Here is a 23,844-nt window from a genome sequence, read left to right as displayed (position 1 = left end):
AATATAATGACATGATGAACTCCTTGATATGATGCCCTGTGAAAAACAGAAAGACTTAACATCATTTTTTGTGACATTTTTACCAAAAATGCATAATGTCCTCCAATCAGAGACAATGGACAAACCCAAAGAGAGGGACATTCTGAAACATATATGATCAGCACAAAGTCATACAACAAAGAAAAATTGAAGGCTGTTAAGAGAATAGAGATGACTAATGAGAGATAACAACTAAATGCAATGTGGGATCCTGAATAGAATCCTGGAACAGAAAAGTGTCATTAGTGAAAAAACCGGTGTAATTCAAACAAAGTCTGAGTTCAGTCAATAATACTGTACCAATGTTAATTTCTTGCTCTTGATAATTACACTCAGGTTATATAAAATGTTAACATTAGGAGAAATGGGCTGAGGGATATAAAATTAAACTTCATACGACTTTTGCAAATTTCCTGTAATTCAAAAATTAGTTTGAAATAAATTTTTTTAAAAAAAATAGCACAGTAATTATAGCATTAAGAGTGCTAACCATCAAAAGAACTAAAAGTAGATGTGGTTAAAGGTGATTTTGCCAATTCACGCTGTTAAAAGACTAGCTCCCTTGGATAAGAGAGGTTCATGACTGGAAAGGGACACTGGGGTGCTGGTAATAGTCTGTTTCTGGATCTAGGGTGCTGGTTACAGATACTATTTAGTTAGTAAAAATTAAGTGCAATTTTTAAATCTATCATTCGTCAATAAAATGCATTTTTAAAAACATGGTTTTACCTCTGGAGAATGGGACTAAAAATATGAGGCAGGCTTTTCTTTCAGAAAATTTCGAAATTGGTAATAGCTGAATATTAATACAAGCAGTTAAAAAGGCAAACAGGAGACCCTACGCCCAGAGGAATCCAGAAAACACACCTGGCCTTATTTCCTCATCCTTAGCACCTGATCCACGTTCCTCTTGAGGAAATGTGGGATTTGTGCAAGATAACCAAGAGCTAAGACTAAGAGTAGGGATTGTCTTAATGGGGAATATCAGACACAATGATTCACACACACTAAGCACTAGAAAATGTAAAATGTAAATTTTTATTGGACATAAAAATTTTAATAAAGACTGGTTACTTAAAGACAGATGTAGATTAACCATGCAAAATTCATCAAAGTTGCTATTAGTCACGATATGAAAAATTTCTTCATATTCTGCCTTTTATTATAGGAGGCCTAATAAATACCTAGATGGTGGGCTGAGAATTACTCTACTCTTACAGTAGTTAAGATGATAAAAAAAACAATCAGAAAAAGTTTTACATATATTAATAAGTCAAATTAATGTAATAGTTCTGTTTTCACTCGAGGCCAATCTGAGTCAAATTGTTTCTTTCCAGGGTGAAATACTGGAGTGAATTTTACACAAATGGGAAAAAGAATTAAGTTAGAGGCTTTTGCTACTCAGACAGACAGACAGACAGACAGAAAGACAGACAAAGACAGTCTGAGCTCCACTGAGCTGTTTGTTAGACTGCTTCAATATACACCTAGAGTTAAAGGTGAAGAGAAATAAAAACCTTTGTGTGCCATATTCTCCACTTGGATAACAAGATATGTACCATCATTCTTATTTCTGAATATACTTATTTTCTTATTGTATATTCAATTTACCAGAGATATGCACATCCCTGCTGATAACAGCATTATTTAGGCACAGCATCTTTGACTATGAAATAAATAGTGCTCCACTCTAACAATAAGCATTGCCACTATTATTTGTTAGTATATTTTTATTCTTTTTACTTTTTGCAACAGTTTTAGCCTTTGTCTCTTCTTTCAACACAGCTTAAAGATCTGACATCATTTCACTATACCCATTTTTCTTTTAGTCTACACATATTTAATTTTTGAACAAGTCAAAAGGACATGTAGCACTTAATATAGGCCTTACAATAAAATAAAAATATTTGTTACAAAGGCGTTAGATTAACATTTTAAGTCTATACTTGTTTCTATTCAGAGTAAACCAGGCAGTATAATAGATTCACACAACTCATAAGCATGATTTAACCAATTAACTGAAATACAGTTGAACTTAAGATACCACATACAACATTACACAGAAATGCTTTATTTTTTAAATTACAGTAAACAGTGACACTAGTGAAAAAATGATCAAAAAAAAAAAAAGACTAGTTTTCAAGTCACTTACTTACATTTGGATGAATTCACAGCACACTAGAAAAAACAGAAACTACACTAGAAAGACCCAACTAAGAAGAAGCTCTAAAGACTTTCGGATTCTTGCATGAATGTTGAAGTCTTCGGACAATATTTTAGCAAGGCGATACAGTAGAGTGGCTAGAACTAGTCATACGGTCAATTCATGTTTGAGTCCTAGCTCTGCCATTACCGTCTTTCTGATCCCAGAAAAGCAACTTACGTCATTTATTAACAAACAAACAAACAAACAAACATAAAAACTATGTCATACACTTTTGGGGAAGAAGGATTAATTGAGATCCTTATCACATAGTAGATGTTGGGTGAAGTAAGCCATTAGAAATTCACAATGAATACAAATTTCTCATATTATGAATATCTTGTTACTTAATCCTGGAAATATGTTTTTGGGTTTTTTTTTGTTTTTTACATTTCATGGGTTATAGAAAAACAGCCTTGTAAATGATACCACTTTTTTTCAATGAGCTGCTTATATTAGTATAATTTCTTATTTTCCTTACTTACTATGATCTCTCTCATCTCAGAATTTCTTTGTTATGGGGAAGAAGGATTTTGTATGTAGTGACCCCCTTCTAAAAAGTCCTTTCTTTTACATTAGTTTCACATGCTTTTGATTAGTGTTTCAGCTTCTTGAAATTTATTCTTCTTTTATGTCACTTATGTCAAGAAAGGAAATCCAATTGTCTTGAACTCTTTCTCTAGAGTGTAAATTCAACTAGCTTAGAAAACTAATAACTCAGAACAGATCTTTCTCAGAGTCGTAGTACCTGATAGTCCAAATTATCCCAAGAATACTATTGGGTCTGATACAATAACAATAGAAGAAAATAATTTGACTTGGGAAGAGGGCATACTTTTTTGTAGTTCTTTCAGAGAGCACTCATTAATTAAAACAAAACAAAACAAAACAAAAACATTTAGTCGCTTTTACACTGTGTTAACTAGTTTACTAATTAAGTTAGCAAGTCTCCTCAAATTTGCCAAGGTCACTGGAAGAAGTTATTACTAATAGACCTAAAATCATTCTGATGTGAATTTGAAATGAATCCAACATTTGCCAACATCTAAATAAATACTGGTACCTCCTAATGAAAATGTATGCTATAGTGTTTTCTAGGTTTAAAATAACTCAATAATAGCAGTGAACTAATTTCAGTATTGAATTTTTCTTTGACGACATTTTTGCATTACTTGTTTCCACAGTAATCCTGCTCATTCACAGTTGTCTCGCTGAGTTCCAGCTCTGAAAAGCTGAAAACTTGAAAGAATACCTCTATAGAAACCATGAACGTCTTATATTTGAAATCTGAACAGCTGCATCTACTCCAGTTATTTCAGAGCTTCACTAAACATGTCAGTTAAAAAAAAAAAAAAGACAAAAACCTCTGAATAATGATTAGCATTTTGGTACTTTTATTGAAATGAGGTGATTCTCTTTGCATTTTGCTTCTTCATTTTTACAGTTTTGAAATGTTTAATAAGTTATCTTCATTGTCTGACATATATTCTGCCTAAAGCTTTTATTATGACAGCACAAAGATTTCAAGAGATCAAAAAGGTTTGTGATTCTTTTTCCAAGGAAATACTGTAATTGGTCTTTTTTAGATAAGAATTTAAGCTGCTCTTATTCTCCCCTTTCCCAACTAAAATAATTCTCTTATGAAAGTCTGTATTTGAAAAACTGATCTAAAGTCTTTTCGAACAAGCTTATCAAGATCCAAAGTAGTTAAGTACTCTTGGAAAACCTTTCTAAAATAATTTTCCTGACCATTACTGTTATCTTCCACATATTATTTTCTTTCAAGATCTATATTTAGTAATTTTTACAGCAACTGTGATATAGTATAATGTCTTGGATAGCATGAATTTAATGGCAAAATTATAAGCAGAATATATCAGCAAGTATTCTATTGCTTGTCATATATGATAGAATTTTTCGCAGAATTTCAGTTTATGTTTCTTAGAATGCTTGCAGATAATGTATTCTGTTACTTTTGAACACTGGTTTGTTCAACTTAAAAGTACATAATCATTATGCTAGAAATGTTTTCCTACTTGTAAAGACTTTAGAACTAGAAATGTATAAATTAGTGCAGAATTATTTATCTGATAGTTTTTCCGAACTTTTGTTAACCTAAAAACCATTTTATTGACCATTTGTTAGTTACATATGTTCTTATAGCAATTGTTTATCATCCTCTCTCCCTCCTTTCCTCTCTTCCTCCTTTGAATAGCATTTAATAAACCCTTCTCTTTTATAGGTAGTTTTATATCACACCACAATTTCAATGATGCTGTGAAGGAAAACTTTAATAGATTGAGTGGACTGTAAAAAAGAACTTAGTGCTTCCAGTTTTGATTAAACATTTTGGCACTTTTTAAATTCATACCATTTCCCCACATTTATATGTTTGTTATCTTACAATTTGATTTAACGTAAATAGAACTGAATTAGTCATTTTAACTAACTCATTCTTCAATAACAACATACTTGGCTCTTTTTAAAGTAAAAAGGAATCTGTTAAATAAACTTATGTTTTTGAGTATTAAAAAAAAAGATTTTTTGCTTCCCTAAACTACTTCCCCCTATTCTTTCCCTTTTTTTGTCCCTTTGTCAACTCAGTGCCTCACGCAGTGCCTGTAACACAGAAAGCCTTCCATATTTGTCTGCTAAGTGACTCACCCAAAGACCAGTTCTCCAAGCCTACTATCTGGCTGATAGTTCATATCATCCCTTAAAAACAAGGAAGATTAAAAAAAAAAAAAAGTAGGGGGGCGGGACTTGAATTTAAAAGGATAATAAACAGAAAACAATAAGGGCGATGAAAAGTACTCAAAATAAAAATCTAATTAGATCATTACAGATTATTCAAATGGGGAAGAAAAGACTTAAAAGAGACACATGCATTTTAAAAAAGAAGATGACTCTGGCTGCAATGCTGAAAGATTGGAGACAGAAAAAGATTGGAAGGAAGGTCTATAAGAAGCTATCTATTATTGTAGTCTAGGAAAGAAGGGAGGCCTAGACTGTTGTTAATGGTAACAACAGTAGGAATGTAAAAATGGATGTGGATTACCTTTGTGCTTTAGGCATCTCTATCAAGAAAAGTTCTCTTCAGATTGGATGGGGTGAAATGAGCATTGGTGTCCTGCCCCAAATGAGCATTTGATAAATATAATCAATGAATTAATTGAAACCAAAGCTCAATATGGATGAGAAGATTTAAGAGATTAACTGCTCTAAGTAAACCTTTAACAAAGTATAGAGCTCTAGATGAAATTACTGTGCAGCTGTTGGCAATTGCTCAGAAACTATGGAGAATAAGAGAGGTTGCTAGAAGACTAAACCAGGAAAATATTGTACTGCTGTTCAGAATAAGAGAAAGGGGATTCTACCAATGATGTGAAGTTAAATGTAACTAGACAAGATTCTACAATCATTACTGAGAGAAGTTGCTGAACACAGAAAAAGTACTAACCAACAACATATGCTCCTGGAAACCAGTATAGTCTCATTAAGGACAAATTAAGGACAAGTAATGACAGATTAATACTCTTTTCCTGACAGTTATTGAACTGGTAGGATTCTTAAAATTTAGTATAGAAAAGTATCTGGGTTTTAGGAAGGCAATTGTTAAAGTTCCTTACATATTTATTCCTTGTGAAAACTTGGAAATATTTGAGATGGCGAATAATGAATTAGCTGGATTTCTAATTGGCTGAAGAACTTGAACCAAAGTTTTTTTTTTTCTTTTTCTTAAATTAACCTTAAAAGAACTCTCTAGCAAGGCAAGAGCTCTGTTCTTAGTCCTACCTACTCAACATTTTAATAAGATTTACATGAAGGAAATGTCAGCCTTATCAAACTGAGTTTATCAAATCTATGGACAAATAAATATGCCTATTTATTGGATGACCAAATCAGGATTTTGTTTTTAAGTTGTGGATGTAAAAGGTGTTCTACAGAAAGTAACTTCATAAGGTGATTTGACCACAAATTCCCAAATGGGCAGGTCATGGTGAGTAGTCACTTCCTAGGCATATAACTTCTTTAGCAAAAGGTTTATCTTTGCCTTAAATGAGCCCTGCCCATTGTTTCTGTGCATCTAGGTTAACACACCTTTAAAATGCCTCTTTTCAAACCCCTCAAGTGAAACCACCCTCAAGAGAGCACATAATCTTGTTAATTATCCTGTAACCCAATCTCCACTTTGCTTTCTTCCCGCCTTCATGTAATCTTCCTTCCTTCCCTTCTTAATTCCAAATGCATAAAAGAAGCTGAAAACTGTCATTCTGGGAAACATTTTTCTGTCTCTTGAGATCTTGCTTCTAGGCATATCCTCTGTTTGGCTCAAATAAATTTTTATAAAAATTCTCTAGAGGTTTGGACATTCTTACATCTACAAAGTCAACAGACAGGAACCAATCTGACAAGATAAATTTAATACAGATACATGTAAAGTCCTACCAAAAAATATTCTATTAAAGAATTGGAGAGCATGGACAAAATGACTCAAGAATTTTAGCTGATTACAAAATCAATAATAACAGGTAATGTATATAGCACTTAAATGCCAGGGACCATTCTAAATGCTTTACATGTATGTGTTCATTTATTCTTTATAACAACCCCATGAGATAGGTGCTATTATAAGCCCCATATTACAGAGGAGAAAACTGAGGCCCAAAATGTTTACATAATTTACTTAAGGTCACCCAGCTAATAGATTGTAAAACCAGGATTTAAAACCAAGCAGGCTACCCCAGAGTTCGTCTTCTTAACTAGGACATTATTATGCATTAAGAGTGAGATATGGTTGTCAAAGAAGCAGGTCTGCTCTTAATCTTAAAGTATATGCTTTAAAAGCAGAGAGATAACGTATGGTCTCCTCTACTGGTTAATATCTAATTTTGAGTATCGCAATTTGAAAAAGAATATGGATAAACTGAAGCAAATCCACAAATAACTCATCACTATTGTGAGGAGGCTCAAATCAAAACAAAATTATTAGAAGAAATTAAAGACTGAGAATATTATGTCAAGAGAAGAAATGAATCAGTGGAATTTAAGTATCTTCGATTATCTGAAAACCCACATATAGAAAAGTCAGTACTAGAACCAGTATAACTTCTAATTCAGTAAAGAAATAATTTATAAAAATGAGTTGTCCAAATATCTTCCCCATAGAAACTATGAAACTATAAATCTTCTCTCCAGAAAAATATACAAATGCATGAAATTTTGCATAAATTTCCAACAGTTCGAAAGTCTACTTTTAAATCTACTCATGCTCCACCCCTAGAGTCATGTATCCTCAATTAAAATGAAAAGGCCAAGAATGAAGAGGTGAATACATTTAATAACCTTTAAAATTCATTACAGAAGCTAAGCAGGGTCGGGCCTGGTTAGCACTTGGATGGGAGACCACTTAGGAAAACCAGGTGCTGTAGGCGTAGAAAATAAAAAAATAAGAGATCGTAAGATGACACAAGGTCCTTGCAATCTCTGAGGTCAACCTAGGGTTACCTTGCCTAAAACAAACAAACAAATAAATAAAATAAAATTCATTACAATTTAAAATTCTATGATCTAAAAAAGCTCTCAGTTCTTTTGAGATACACTATGATACATATTACAAAAAGAGTTTAAATATGCCGACAGTCAAAAAAAAAGCTAAGTTTGTCAAGTGACACTATAAACAGACTATAAATTCATAGGTAGAAAGGCTTATAATTTAACATTTAAAAGAAATATGCCTAAGTTTAAAGATAAAAAATAAAATGCTAATATATTACTCAATACCTAATATTCAAAGGCCAAATTAGAAAGTCCCCCCTGTACTTTTAAAACTTCATCTTAAACTCTGTTTCCATCCTTTGTTCCTCGTTAACTGTTAAGGCTGACAGACCAAATGGACTAGAAGTCAGAATACTTCCATTCTAATTCACTTGCCATGAATTAATTTTGGCTTAGTCTGTCTCTTCACCATGACCTAAAAACTTTCATATATCTAAAAGGGCTTTAAAAGGTGAAATGCTATGTAAATATAAATTAACTCATGTATTATGTATAAAACATAAACTATGAACAGCAAGAAAACAAAGCCAGTCTATCATGTTAAAAAAAAAAAATGTATATTCACATTTCAATTCCTAACTACAAAAAGCAATCTTTGAATCGTTTAGGGTATGTTTTAGTGCATAATTTTCATCCACAAATGCTTTCCACATTAAGTATAAACATATCTGTACAACCAATTTCAAGTTGTACTGAGAGGACATAACTCAGTTAAGAATTTGGGCTGCAAAGGAAAAATCTGAGGGTGCCAGTGGACAACAAGAGTTGGGGGGAAAGATACATGATCGCAAAATGATAATTAAAGTATTACTTACTTGAAAAATCTATTTTCTCTCTTAAACAACTAGAAATAAGGAGAATTCAAAAGTTAAGGGTTTAATAAGTCTTGAGCCTTTATTAACAATACAAGCGCCACATTGCCGAAACTGCAACTGTCCTGCCAGAACGGTGCTACAGACACCATGTCTGCTATTAGACTAGACTCTAGTTCCAGGCACAAGATGTTCTAATAGCAAATGCACTGAGAGCCAATACACAGTATGACAGAATCCAGGCTCTGGGCATTTGATTTTTCTCCTTGGTGCTACTTGAGAATGGACACTGCAATTAAAGATTTATTATAGTAATAAGATAGTGATAAAGCTTCAGCTAAATTACAGGCTAACCGATGAAATGGAAAGGCAACATGCACTATCAGATCAGCTAAATTATTTTCTATTTAATTTTGAACAAAGGTCATGATTACACTGTATGGAGGACAGATGAGTAACTATTTATTAGGTGAAGACGATTTCAAGCCATTAAGAGAAAAGGAAAGTGGCCCAGAAAAAACTGGCTGTAGAAGTCAAATGAAAAAATACAAAACTAAGGTTTGGGGGAGAAAGGGTAAGGAAGATAATGAACTACTGACTTACTAAAAAGAGAGCAAGTAAGTGGGACAGGGTCTGAGCCCTCTGAGATAGAATGAGGAAGAGCAAAGTATTCAAAGGCTCAAAGGGAGCTTCAGCAGCGAATATGGAAAGGAATGAGACTGTTAACTCTTTCAATATTAAAAGATAAACAGTAGAAGGAACTTTTCTGAACCAGCATTCATGGTTATCAATAATAAAAATGTCTAACTCATGCAGGACCCTTAATAAATCGTGAGCTTTGTTCTAAATGCGTTCCACAGATTAGTCCATTTACTTCTCGCAACACCCTGAATAGGCAGACAGTACTATTATACAGATGAAGAAACTGAGACCTGACAATTCAAGGTAACAAGCTGGTACCAGAGGCTGAGTGCTCATGCACTTAGCTGATCTCTCTGCGAGATCCTACAAAAACCTTTGTATTTTCTGTGGAAAGGGACCTTGGCTCTTTGGAATTTCTCGAAGTAGTCTGGGCCCAAAAAGTAATCCTCTACTTTAGAGAAAAGTTCCTTTATGGGGGATATAAGGTTCTTCCAAGCGCACAAAGCTTTAGAACTCTGAAAAACATCTGGTAGAGACAGATGGAGCGTGTGGTCATGAAAGGAGGAAAGTCAGAAAACCAGACTTAAAAGCCACTCTTCTCCCCCGAAGAGACAGAGAACATAGAAAGCAACCCTTCCTCTCCTCCACGAGGCGTGACTCAGGGACGCTGCCCACCCCCCCAATTTGCAGTGGGGTGGGCGTGAGGTGGGAGGCGCCCTCCGGTTTCCCACTCTCCTCCAGACACTCACGGGTTACTCGGCAAGGCCTGGGAGAACGCGTGGGAATAAACATATAGGACTCGGGGTGACACGGAGGCCCCGAGGCGCTGGGAGGGAAATCTGCCCAGGAGCACGCCGGGCCAGGTCTAGAGGCCCTCGGCACACTGGCCCGCGCCAGCGCCCCAGATCTTACCGCCGCGCGGCTGCAGAGGACGAGGCGGCCACGCAGGGCTGTTCTTCCAAGCCTGGGGCGCCGGTGCGTGGCGGCGGCCGGCTCCCGACCCGCTCACCCTCGGGGCAGGAGTGGGAGATCCGCGGCCTGCCCAGCCCAGACCCTGGAGTTCGAGGCCCCGGGACGCCGACCGTGCGCGCGCCCTCGAGCCTGCCCAAAGAAGAGTCAGGGCGCGCCCCGCGTGCGGAGCAGCGGCGGCAGCCGCAAGCAGGATCGCTGGCGGCTCCGTCCGCCCTCACCCGGCCCAGCCACTGCCCCGCTTCCCCCGCGCGAGCTTTGGCGGCGGAGCAGCACGATGAGCGCCGATTGGCCCGCGGGATGAGTGACGTAAGGCGCCGCTCCCCGCAGATTGGCCGGGCCCGCGGTGCGTGCAAGGAGTAAACAAACCCCGCCCCCAGGCTTCCCAAAGAGAGGAGGGGACCCTGAGGTGAGGGGGCAGGAACTCTAGCGTTCTACCCCAGCCCAGGGCTGCCCAGCAGAGAATCCCAGTGGGTCCTCTGCAGTTACCCCTCCATCTCGCTCCCCAGCCGCCTCCAGGGCGGACTTGCAGGCCTAAGGCCTAAAATTTATGGACACGCCCTTCGCCCCCTCCACTCCCCTGGGCTTCAGTGGGAATCTTAACTTTTCCATCTGCTCTCATCTCCCACGCCGAAAGCAGGAAAACTACATCTCTTAGAAAGAGGGGCACTCAGGCGGTTACATCTCGGTCCCAGGCCATTGATGAGTCGCCCCCAGGAATCAGCGAGAAGGGGAATGGGGACGAGTGACTGTGGGGCCACGTGTGGGGCCAAGTGTGGGGCCCCCTGTAATTATTCAGACAATGGATTAGAGACTACTGAGATTGTGGGTTCTTCAATACCTAAGCAAATAAGATCCAAACCAGGCCAGGTCAACATGTCACATGGAAGTTGAAGAGAAAATGGCAGCCCACACCCCAAAATACCTGTCCATTTAAATATTAAAACATTTGTCTATTAATCCTGTGGCTACGTGAAAAATCATATGTGAGCTTACATTCTAGTGGAGTGGAAACTAATATGCAAAAGAAATAAGCAAAATGTAAACTATGTTACATGCTGATATGTGCTATGAGGGGGAAAAGCAGAGATGTTGGAGGCATGGCTTGTGTTAAGTAGGGTGCTCAGTGAAGGTGTAGGAAAGGTGTCATTTAAATATGTACCCAAAGGAGGTAGGGAGATGAGAGCACCTTTGGACCTTTCACTGGGGTAGGGTGGAGAGACAATTCCTGCGTCATCGTTCATAGAAAATGTCCTAGGAGTTTAAGAATGCCAAATGCAGTACTTGGGACTGATTCTAAAATGCAAAATCCCAATGGAGTGATGACCTTACATTGTCCAGTAATAAATCAATAAGATTTATTTAATTTACACAGAAATGTTAAGGTTTCAATGTAACAAATACTTTTCAAACACTTTAAGCACAAAGATACAAAAATGAGCAAGACAGACAAAACCTCTACCCTCAAGGAATTCAGTCTAGCAGGGGAGACAGATTGTAAACCACCGCAGTACAATGTGTAAACAACCATAATAGAAGTAGACAAATATAGCGCATGGGCAAATAGAGGTCAGGGGCAGGGGGTTGAGGTGGGTAAGAGGTGTTATTAAGGAGCTATAACTCTCTCAGGATCTCTTTATCTAAAAAGAAAAAACTAAATTTTGGAGTAACACAATGGCTATCAGGGATTCTCTAACTTCTTTATAAGTTCCTAAGGAGAGTGTCTGAAGATAATATTAAGCTGAAACATGAAATTATTAATATTTGGCAATTTTCATATGACTCAACTTACACTCTTGTAGAGTTAATGAGTATTTTGCTATGTAATGCATACAGTAAGTGTTCAATAAATGATGGCGATTATAACCATTTGATAATTATTACTTTTGAAAAAATTATTTAAAAGTCAATGTTTCATAACACCTTCCAACATCATAAAATAAAATGGGCAATGGAAGTTCTAAATTTTCCATTTTGATCTAGCTGTGTTTGATCTAGCTGTTTTCCAGTTTGATCTAGCTGTGAATTTCCATGACCTAATCAGGATATGCTGTAAAAGACACTAAATGCTATTTTCACAGCAGGCCAGGAAATTCAGAATAAGGAACAGCTTGGTTTTGAAGCCAAAAACTGAAAATTCTCCAGGACAGAATAAATTGTCAAGTTGCTTCAGGGAAGAAAATTCATGTAAATCAATTTTTCATTCCCACTCACAGTTCCAATTTAGCAATTTGCACAATAGTCAGCTTTCTCTCTTCCTTCTTATTTCCCCATTAAGGGATCTTGTTTCCTTCGAAAAGAAAAATAAAGCTTCCACCGTCTCCAGTGCCAGAGAGTAGATGTCTGAAACATGACAGAACACTTATTGATTCAGCAAACACTTATTATATGCCGAGAACAGTGTAAAGCATTGGAAATGTGAACGTAAGTACCCAAAGAGCTCTGTTCATGGGTGTTCCTTGTGCTTATAACAATCCCACAGTTCACCCACACCTCACCTACATGTGCTTTCTCATAAGCTTAAACGACACTTTCTCCAGAAAAGTTTCCTCTGACTCTCCATCTCCAGCTCTTTTCCCATTAAATTCTATTTGACTTTCGAACATTCATCAAGCTTATAATTACTCATTTGGTATCTTTGTTCTGTTAGACTGTAAGCTCCTTGAGGTCCAGAGCCTTGTCATCCTGTTCACTATCAGTGCTTAAGAGAAGTTTGATAAGTTTTTATTGGATGGATTAGATTGCCACCACCCAGCACAGTTGGAAAGAAGAGAGAAGAACAAATAAATAGTCTCTACTTGTAAATATGACGACCAACAAAGAGAGGGCCATAAAAGAGACAGATTTGTTACAGTTAAACCTAAGGAATTTCCATGTTTGCCCCTCTCCTGGTGCTGGATGCTGCTCTCTGCAGATGGAGTTCATAGGACTTATGGGCCAGTGCCTCTAAAACTTTAATGTACACAGCACATTTGGAGGGCTTATTAAAATTTAGACTCTGAATCAGTAGGTCTGAGGTAGGGTGTAGTCTGCACTTCCAACAAGCTCCCAGCTGGCACTGCTTCATCAAACACCACGCTTTGAGTAACAAGGACCTTAGTGACACCTTTTTATCACATGAAACCATCTGTAATTGTCTGGACAGCTGCAGATATGACTTTTTTTTTTTTAAAAAAAAGTATCTTGTTTTCACACCTAATCCATCCAGTGACTGACAAAAGAAATAACATTTAAGAAAAAAAATGTGTTAAATCAAAGCCTTGTCTTCCAGAAACAATCCTATTATGTGCAGTTTAATAACATTAATAGGGCAAAGTAGAATCAACACCAAGCAACATGTTGTTACTTTTGCATGTTTTTGAACTACAGATATTTGGATTCAAACTTTATTACTCATCTGCAAATTATATTTTTTCTCAACATTTTGTTTGAGAGTCATCTGTCTTGATGTAGTTAATTAATTTTCACTGATATAAGAATAACAAAATCTGTATAACCCATTCTCTTATTGATAGGCATTTGGGTTTTCTACCTTTATTTTTTAGTCTTTTGTTTTGAATATTCTTGTACACCTCTTTTTTGTACATGTGAAATTTTCCATAGGGTCTTAGTTATGTACAGGGGTGGGAGTCAAAATATTTAACAACTGGTAATACACAACAGATCTTTGTTTTCCTTTCCCACTCTGAGACAAATTCTTATATGCAGGTGGTTCATTTTGGAAAATGATTCCAAACAACAATAGCAGGGGCGAGGTAGAGTGCAACATGAAGGAAGAAAAGTTAATCCAAGGATATGTTACTGAGATGATCACTGCTGGAGGCCATTGAGGCTTCATGATGCAGGAGACTCTCCAAGGAACTATAAAGAGCAGAGCTCAGAACTCTCCACTTAAGAAACGGAAGAAGTTGTATTTATACACTGGCTCCCATCCCCACTGGGATCAACTCTAGCGCTTTCAGGTTTGACCATGAGTGAAAATGACAGAGTGGATTCAAATGAGTATTCTAGGCTGGGAGGCAGAGAAATCCTAGCTCAGAAAACAGGAACTATGGGAAGGCGAGATGCTGTCAGATTACACCTGGGCCACTGATTCCTACAACTGGAATAAAAAACGGTGGGCCAAGAGGGTGTGAAGTAGGGCAAAAGGTGACCAACTCTGATATAGATAATTGAATAATAAACGGAGAATGCGAGACAGCTTTTCCTTACAGTAACATCCCAAAGAATAATTGTAAAGAAATAATGAAAATAGAAAATCACCATGATTAGGCAAGTAGTACAGGAGTGATTGTTGTAAGCAGGAATCACATCTATGGATGCTAAAACTACTGAGAGAAAGATAGGAAACAAGATATTTATATGGTTTAAAAGTATCTCCTCATAAGATTATTAACTACAAAGTAGAAAAGAGTAACCATACGATGGAAAAACCTGGCAGACACCACCTTAATTGAGTATTCAAGGTTACCATCATCAGTAAGAACACGTGGTGATGTGCCTTCCTGTTAAGCTGCACTGAGAAGTTCACATCACTTCTGCAGTTTTCCAACAAAAATTCAGAACCTTAATCTAATCACAAGAAGGTATCAGACCAACCCAAACTGAGGGACATTCTATAAAATAACTGCCAATATTCTTTAAAAAGGTCAAGGTCATAAAAGAAAGACCGAAGAACTGTCTGTCACAGGTTGCAGAAGACTAAGGAGACATGAAAATTAAATGCATTGTGGGACCCTGGATTGACTCCTGGACCAGAAAAAGGATGTTAGTTGTAAAACTAACAAAATTCAAATGAGGTCTGTAGATTAGATACTACTACTGTATAAATGTGGATTTCCTGTTTTTAGTAATTGTATTATAGTGATGTAAAATGTTATTTAGGAGAGGCTGGATGAAGGGGGACTTCCGTGTACTATTTTCACAACTTTTCTGTAAGTCTAAAATTATTTCAGAATAAAAAATTTAAAAAAATAAACACTGAGGGATCCTATTGAAACACAGATTCTGATTCAGTAGATCTGGAATGAGGCCTGAAATTCTGCTTTTCTGAAAAGCACTCTGGTGAAGCTGAGGCTACTGGTCCCAATAACTTACTTGAGTAACAAGACTTTTTTCCTTTTGTTGTATTGAGGTGAAACTGACATAAACTATGCATATTTAAAGTGAATATATTGATGAGTTTTGACACATGTGTCTACCCATAAAACCATTACTACATTCAAGATAATGAATTCTTGTTGGGAGACAATTCTACGTGGCTCTCTCGTTTCTGCTTATCTTGTAAGTAGAGGCACTGAGGTTTTTGTTGTAGAATAGAGATAACGTCTCCCTCCAGAGTAGAGGGCAGTTTTGTTTACTGTTCAACATAATAAAAATACTTTCCTTGGGAGCAAGCACTGGGCAGGTTTACTTGCAGTCCATTACAAAAGACTCAGGTTTCTTAAGCTTGAGATTTCTCAGCTGTACCGCAGACCCACCGTGTGTACAGCATCAACCTGGACTAATCCACACAATAGTTGAGTGGCAAGGGGAACCAATACAAATATGAAGATCCTGATGTTTGCTGTGCCAAGAGTACTGAAGTTCTTAATCTCTGACTGAGGAGTCTCATATCTTCTGCCACTGTGAGAGGCTAACCTGTTGATTTGTAAGTAGAGTACAATTTCAGATTTTTCTCAGTTCTTGACAGTGTTTGATGATGAAGCTGGGATGAGGACAAAGACAGGCCTTCTTGTAAGAGATGAGACGAGGGCCCCTGTGGGATGGTTAGATGATAAGAGAATTCCCTGGGATCTAGTAGCTAATATTCTTGCTCAAGTGATAGGGGAGGGAGAAGAGGAATTTAGCAAATTTAATGTATTTGCCTTACAATCTCCGCCTCTTAATAGGTTCTGTTTCTAAATAATAGGTTCTTCTTCTAAATAACAAAAAATTCACTATTACTCCATATCATCCTCATTTCTTTTTTCCTATAATTTCTTTTACATAGCCAGATTCTTTAAAAATATTGCTATAAAATAGACAAATTTCAGGAAATCAGTTCCATGTGTCTCCATAATGCCCCCCTTCCTTGTCTTTCTCATTAGACTAATGTTACTTTGAACTAAAATCAAAAGCAAACCTCTTCCTTTTTTCTAATAACTCAATGTTTATCATCCTTCAAGTTTCCTACTATGAGCTTAGAGGTAATAATGGGCTTCTCTACAGTCAGAGAATGAAATCCCGATGGTCTGACTGATTCCTCCACCATACAGATGTCACTATATATGCGTGAGAACCCAAAGCAATGAACAGAGAAACACTAAATTAAAATGGCTTTAATACATATTATGTATAGATCAATCATTCACTGTTTCATTGTAGTTTTCCAAATAATTCTAAATAATTTTCAGAAGAGACTTTTAACAGCTACTAGGCTAATTCTATCATGTTAGTATTTGAAATTATCTTTCCTCCAGTCATTCTAAATCTTTCTAAAAATTTAAAAATACAGTATATTTTCACAACAAATTATACCATCTTTTCCCTACCACAAAGAATCCTCCTCTAGTAATTTCTTTTGTGCAAGAATGTAGAATAGAGACTAAGGGGCAGAAACAGGCTCTAAAGAGACAGGGTGACATAAAACCTTTCTTCTCTAATTATATTAAGCCCAAATTTATCTTGAGTCACAACTGTAGTTAACATATGCTTATTTCTCTGTGACCCTGAGGTACAGAAACCAAAACAGAAAATAGTATTAAATAAGAATTTCTAGGTACAATTAAAAACACATTCAAAAGTTAAAGTAGATAAAAAGGTAAAGGAAAAATTCACAGACACAAGAAAAATATTTCTATTGTTATGCATCTTAGATTTTATCTACAGATCTTAACGATGGTTTATTAGGTTCTCAATGATTATTTAATAAAACTATATAATTCATAAAGAACACTAGAGAAATAAGATTATCAATTTACTGATGCATATAAATTAGAATCTATATTTATTGTCTTGCACAGATAGGAAAATTTTGTATTAATTTTCCACAAAATCACTCTGAAACATTTACACAAATCAGCTTATTTTATTTATTTTATTTTTATTATTTTTTTTTAGGTGAGGCAACCCTTGGGTGATCTCACAGAAATTCAAGGACCTTGTCAGCTTACAATCTCTTATTTTTAAAATTTTTTTACGCCTACAGCACCTGATCTTCCTAGGTGGTCTCCTATTCAAGTACTAACCCAGCCTGACCCTGCTTAGCTTCCTAGATCAGACAGGATTGGGCTTGTTCAGGGTGGCATGGCCATAGAGAAATCAGTTTATTTTAAATAAAAAAATTAGAAACATTATGATAGCTATGTACAAAACATATATATTTGTACAGTCTACTTAACCTTCTAAGTAAAGGTAGCTGAAATGTTTTTGCTAGTATATAGTATTAGTACCACACTGTAAGTTACAGAAGGAATATGAGAACCCTTCCACTCAGCACATGTTCAAATGTTATATACATTTTGCCTAGAAGGATTTGAAAATCCTCCTTAGTGACTTCTTAAGTCACCAGACTGATTTTTTTAAAGTTTAAATAAAGATATTCATTTAAAGACATAGCTAATTTAGCAAACAACCCAATTAAGTAAATGGGCAAAAGAGATGAACAGACATTTCACTGAAGAGGATAAACAGATGGCAAAAAACACATGAAAAGATGTTCAACATCATTATTAGAGAAGTGCAAATTAAAACCACAATGAAAAACCACACACCTATTGCAGTGGCTAAAAATAAAATTGTCCAACACCAAATGTCAGTTAGGTTTAAGATTAGTGTTAAATTTAAGGTTAAGGGAAGGATTAGGTTTAATGTTAGGGTTAGAGTTAGGGTTCTAGTTAGTTTTAGGGTTAGGTTAAGTTTAGACTTATGGTTATGCTTATGGTTAGGGTAAGGGTTAGGTTGAGGTTTAAGGTTAGTTTTAAGGTAAGAGTAAAAGCGACAGGTTTAGGTTTAAAGTAAAAGTTAGGGTTAGGAGTCAGGGTTAAGTTTTGATGTTAGAATTAGTGTTAGGATTATATTTGGGGTTATTTTTAGGATTAGGATTAAGATTAGGGTTTGGTTTAGGGTTAAGGTTAGAGTTAGGTTTATAGTTAGGGTTATGGTATAAGCCATTTAAGTTATGGTTAGGTTAGGTTTAGGTTTAGATCTAGTTTTAGGATTTGCATTAGGGTGAGGGTAGAGGTTATAGATAGGTTTAGGTTTAGGGTTAGGATTAAGGTTAGGGTTAGGATTTGGGGCTGGGGGTTGTGTTAGTGTTAGGATTAGGATAAGATTAGGGTTAGGTTTAAGGTTAGAATTAAAGGTAGGTGTAAAATTAAGGTTATTGTTTAAAGTTAGGGTTAGATTTAGGATTAGGTTAGTTTTAGGGTAAAGGTTATTGTTAAGTATAGGATTAGGAAATTGGTTAGGTTTAGGGTTAGATTAAGGGTTAGGTTTAAGTTTAGGCTTAGAATTATGGTTAGGATTAAGTTTAGGTTAAGAGTTAGGGCGTGGGTCAGGCATACGGTTATGTGATTTTAGTGTTACAGATAGGGAAGGGGTTGAGGTAGATGAAGGGGTATGTTTAGGGTCAGGTTTAGGGTTAGGTTTAAGTTTAGGGTTAGAATCAGGTTTTGTTTGGAGTTAGGATTAGGTTTAGGGTATGGTTTAGTGTTAGTTTTAGGGTTAGGTTTATGTTTATATTTGAATTTCAGTTTAGAGATCGGGTTAGGGTTAAAGTTGGTGTTAAGGTTTAGATTATAATTAGTTTTAGGTTTAGGTTTAGGATTTAGTTTAGGGTTAAGTTTATTATTAGGGTTAGATTTAGGGTTTGGTTTAGGGTTAGTTTAGTTTTAGGATCAGGGTTATAGTTAGGTTTAGATTAGGTTTTATGTTAGGGTTAGGAGTATGTGTAAGTTTAGGTTTAGAATTAGGATGATGGTTAAGATTTAGGTTTAGTGTTTGGTGTTAACGATAGTATTAGAGTTAGGGTTGAGGTTAAAGTTAGGGTTAAAGTTATGGTTTGGGTTATGTTTTGGCTTGTTTTAAGGTTAGAATTAGGGTTAGGGTTAAGTTTAGTGTTTAAGTTAGGTTTAGGGTTATGGTTAGGGTTATGTGTAGGGTTTGTTACTGTTAGGGTTAAAATTATGGTTAGTGTTAGTTTTAGTGTTAAGGTTAGGTTTAAGATTTGGGTAATGGTTATGTTTAAATTCATGTTTAATTATATGGTTAGAATTAGGGTTAGGATTACATTTAGGATTTAGGTTAGGGTGAGGGTAAGGATTAGGTTTTAGGGTTAGGTTTAGTGTAGAGATAGAGTTTTATTTCTTTCTGATATTACATTATTTTGTTTTTGCTTATTTTTCAAATTTTCTATAACATAAAGTTTAAAAGTTGAAAAAGATATAAACAGGATAAAAAACAAGTTGCAAGCTAGGAGACGATATCTGTAGGACATAAAATTGACAAAGCATTAATATTTCCAAAAATTTCCAAAATTCCTAGTCCTTAAAGGCACCGATATCATTTCTCATTATCCCACATAATAATCTTATCTATTTGCAGTATGACTTGGACTGGTTACTTCATGAAGTTATAAAGGCAAGGAATTTTCTACTTTTCTGGTTCTCCTATGAGAATCCAAGAGCTGCTCTGAGTTGTCGCCAGCCTGTCCTTGTCCAAGAAGCTCTGAGCCAAGCCACTCTACTTTGGATTATTTTTCTGGGCTACATGCCTTAATCCGTGCTCCTGTAATTTGCAGAACGTGAGAACTCACTCATTCCCTTGCATTTCTTCCCTACTTCCCTACTCATTCTAAATAATGTAATTTTCGGTTCTTCAGCCTTTCATATTTTTTTCATTTGTATTTATCTAAAAATATTCTTAATATTCTTAATGATCTCTAATATGTGCCAGATACTGAGTGAGGCTTTCAAGAATACATTTCTTTTTGTTTTCTTTTTTTAACAGCTTTATTGAGGTGTAATTGATATCCAAAAGACTGCACATATTTAATGTATATGATTTGATGGGTTTGAACATATGCATATACCTGTGGAACCAGGATAAATTTGTGAACAAAATATATGCAGTCACTGCTTTTATAATGCTCATAGCCTAATAAGGGAGCCAGACATTAATAAAATATTCACACAAGTAAACATAAAAAATAAATATGATAAATGCCATGAAGTACAGATGCAGTATATAAAGGACAGTACGTCAAGGGTACCATAGAGATTTTGAGGATTAGAGACAGGTGTAGAAGCGCAAAATGTGGTGTTTGGACATCCCAGAAAGTGTGCACCTCATGCAGTTCGACAAGGAACCTAGAAATAGATGATTTGAAGAGGAAACCATAGGCTATACCATTCTAGAAATTAAAAGTGAGTTAGAGAGCACTGTAGGTACCTATAGGTGAGAGCTATTTCAATTCCTCACTGAAAAACCATCCTCCTCATGCCCTTCACTCCATGTAATTCCGTAGAGGTGACTCCACCATTGAATTCAAGAGGAGGACATGTAAACAGGACAAAGCTGGGAAGTTTATCTCATCTATATGGACTGATTCACAGATAACCACATGAACCAATCATGAGCCTATCAGGGAAATTAACTTTGTATTACGTTCTGAAAAAAAGATTATTTTCTCTTTCAGCCAGGTATATCTCTTATGAGGGCATAGGAATTGGTCTTGCCCCTCTCTGAAGCCTGATTCTAAAGCCATTACAGAGGCACCAAGATTTCCAAAACTACCAAGCCCAAGGGTACGATAATAGAAAACAAGAATTCTTCAAGTGGATTATTAATTGTAATTGTAAGAGGGGCCCACCTTTCCCATTTGGTTCCCAGATCTGTGTACTCCAGCTTTGTGGTAAGCAGCTCCATACACTGAATATACAATACAGTGTATGTATGGCAACATCCCAAGCCCACAGGGTTTTGAAAGTTCATAAATGATTATGTCAGCAGAAGGCAGGGAGATCAAATCCATACTCAGAATATGTCTACCCCAGTGAATAAAGCATCATCTTCCCCCCACAATAGGAGAGGTCAATATATTCAATCTATCATCATGGAATATTTCCATTTCAAAAACTTAATATCAACTTCCGTGTTGGAAGGCTGGGTACACATAAGAGGTGGTAGCCACCCAGTCTTGGTGAGTGGAATATCATGATGTTCACTTCACACAGAGCCCCCATCCCTGCTGCCATGGCCATTTCGTGCATGGTCATAATGAATATGAAGGAGGCAGAGAAAGCTAAGTGACATTCACAGGACACATCATATATCTGATTTGCTCTGATGATGGTGCCTCTGTGGGCATTTGTGTGGTAATGCCTATCTTCATATTCTGCCTATTTTGAGAGGTTGATTTTCATATCTACCCCAAGACCTCCTATTTAGCGATTTTCCAAGGACTCGATCAGCAAAGGCAAACTATTAGCCACTGCCCATGAATCATTGTAGATCAATCCCTCAGGCTATCTCATCTTCCATGTGAAGTGTCCAACCAGATGTACTACACGAGTTCCATCTAGTATTTCTTTTCACCACTCTATTTCAGAGGCCACCGATGTGATGCTGTAGCACAACTGACCACTTCCAGCTGTTGCAGGCAAATCATGAAAATCTATCTATGAATCAGGCCCTGATTTTTTTTCCCCATGAGACCGTAGGTATGAACTGAAGAAGAGAAGGTAAACCATGAGAAAAAATTGTGAGAGAATTGTCTGATCTCCCAGCCCATAGTTTATTTGTGCCTTTCAAAATGGTGTGGGCTCAAACTTGTATATATGCCAAATCAACTTATAGTTTTTTACATGCAATTTTGTGGTTAGGGGATCCTATTATGCGTAGTCCATGGTAAGAAGTTCAGGTCACTTGCTTTCCCATGACCAGGTATTTAGTCACTCCCACTGTTCACGGGAAGCAGGAATAACTTTTAAAATGGAGAACAGGGGACAGCGATAAAAGGCTCACTCCTTATGGTCAGCACTATGATTCTATTGTATGATTTGCCAGTGGAATCCTATAGCAATCTGCCAAATACCTTGAATATAATTCAGTTTTCTGGTGCAACTTGCTCCTGTTGCTGAGAACTTTCTTTCCCTGAGTCCTATTCCAAACTTATAAATTACCTAGTACATGGATTGGCACAGCATGTCCGAAAGTGAAATATGTTGCCTCCAAAATCCTGAGGCCCATCAGAATTATATCTCTTTCTTAGCTGTGCGTAGTACAAAAGGCAGCAACTTGTCTCTCACTTTCAAATGAATATCCCAGAATTTTGTATTTAGAAACTCCAACCACTTTTGACAATACCACTGAATTTTTATAGATTTATCTCCCACCATCTGCCACACTTAATTGTCTTAGTAAAACATCTAGAGCGCTCCTAATGCTTGCTCACCAGATTCCATTAGCAAAGTGTCATGAACCAACAAGATAATCTGGGGCATGTAAAGATGAACAAGTTCACACAGACTTTATTATCATAGAGAGGAGGAGAATGGATATAGCACTAAGGCAAGAGAATAAAGGTAACTGTTAACCCTGCCATATAAATGCAAACTTTAACAAATTTAATCAATTGGAATAACGCATCTGCAAAAAATATGGCACATGCTTGGATCAAACACTCCCACACCCTGCACTACAGCTGCCCCAGCTCCACCGGCAGTCGCCTGCGCTCAAGCCTCTGGTGCCTGGAATCATACCTACAGATTTCATCACCACCTACAGATTTCATCACCACATGATCATATTTACCATAACCTTTTGTCATTCTCCATTACCCACTGCCAAACAGTCAAGCAGTCCCTAAGCAGCAGCATGGTGGCTCACAGGGCTGCAGGGATCACTTATGCAGCTGTAAGGGTGGCTTGCAACATTTCCATAGTCAATCTGTAGGGATGCAATAAGCTCATATGGATTCAGGCAAGATCAGCATGTTGTCAGGTCCCCACAAACCTAGTCCCATAGGACAATATGGAACTGGAGGGACCACATGACAGTCATCGAAGAGCCAACTCTAAACCACAGCCACCAAGTTTTACAGACTTACATGGAAGCTAAGAAGCTGTTTCTGACTAAATGAATTTTTCTTATTAAAAAAAATGTCCGTTAGACCTTTTTAAATTTTCAACCAGGCTCTATAAGTAGATTTCATACTATTTGTATATTTACAAATATTCTTGTGCTTTTTTTTTTGCCTCTAATAGTTTAATTGTATACAGATTCTATCGGAAGCTACCACATACTATGACACCTTTGCATTCTGAAGGTATTATTCAGTTTGTTTCCTGTCATCCATTTTGCTGATGAGAGATCCACTGTCATTTTTACGGTGACACAATGACACACTTATTCATTTTTAAAAAGTTGTCTATTTACCTGGTAGATATATAAAAATATTTTCCCTGTATCTGTGATTTAGCTGCAGCTTCTTCACTTGTGTGCAACTTCTACCTGAGGACAAAGTCTTTTTTCCTTTCTAGGCAATTCTCGGTAATTGTCTCTGGATATTTCTCCTACTTATTTCTCTACTTTCTTTTAGGTACATATTAGACTTATTTTGAAATTGCCCAATATATT

The 23,844-nt window shown here is 36.6% G+C and overlaps 1 pseudogene; it reads right to left on the bottom strand.

Moving 5' to 3' along the window:
* Positions 1–17,404: 17,404 nt before the first annotated feature.
* On the bottom strand, positions 17,405–17,523 carry LOC112476018 (annotated as a pseudogene).
* Positions 17,524–23,844: the final 6,321 nt, after the last annotated feature.

The sequence above is a fragment of the Pteropus alecto genome, unplaced genomic scaffold (genome assembly GCF_000325575.1).
Source record: "Pteropus alecto unplaced genomic scaffold, ASM32557v1 scaffold92, whole genome shotgun sequence".
In the NCBI taxonomy this organism is placed as follows: Eukaryota; Metazoa; Chordata; class Mammalia; order Chiroptera; family Pteropodidae; genus Pteropus; species Pteropus alecto.
The sequence above is the reverse complement of the archived record's forward strand: the minus strand, read 5'-3'. Positions and strand labels throughout refer to the sequence as shown.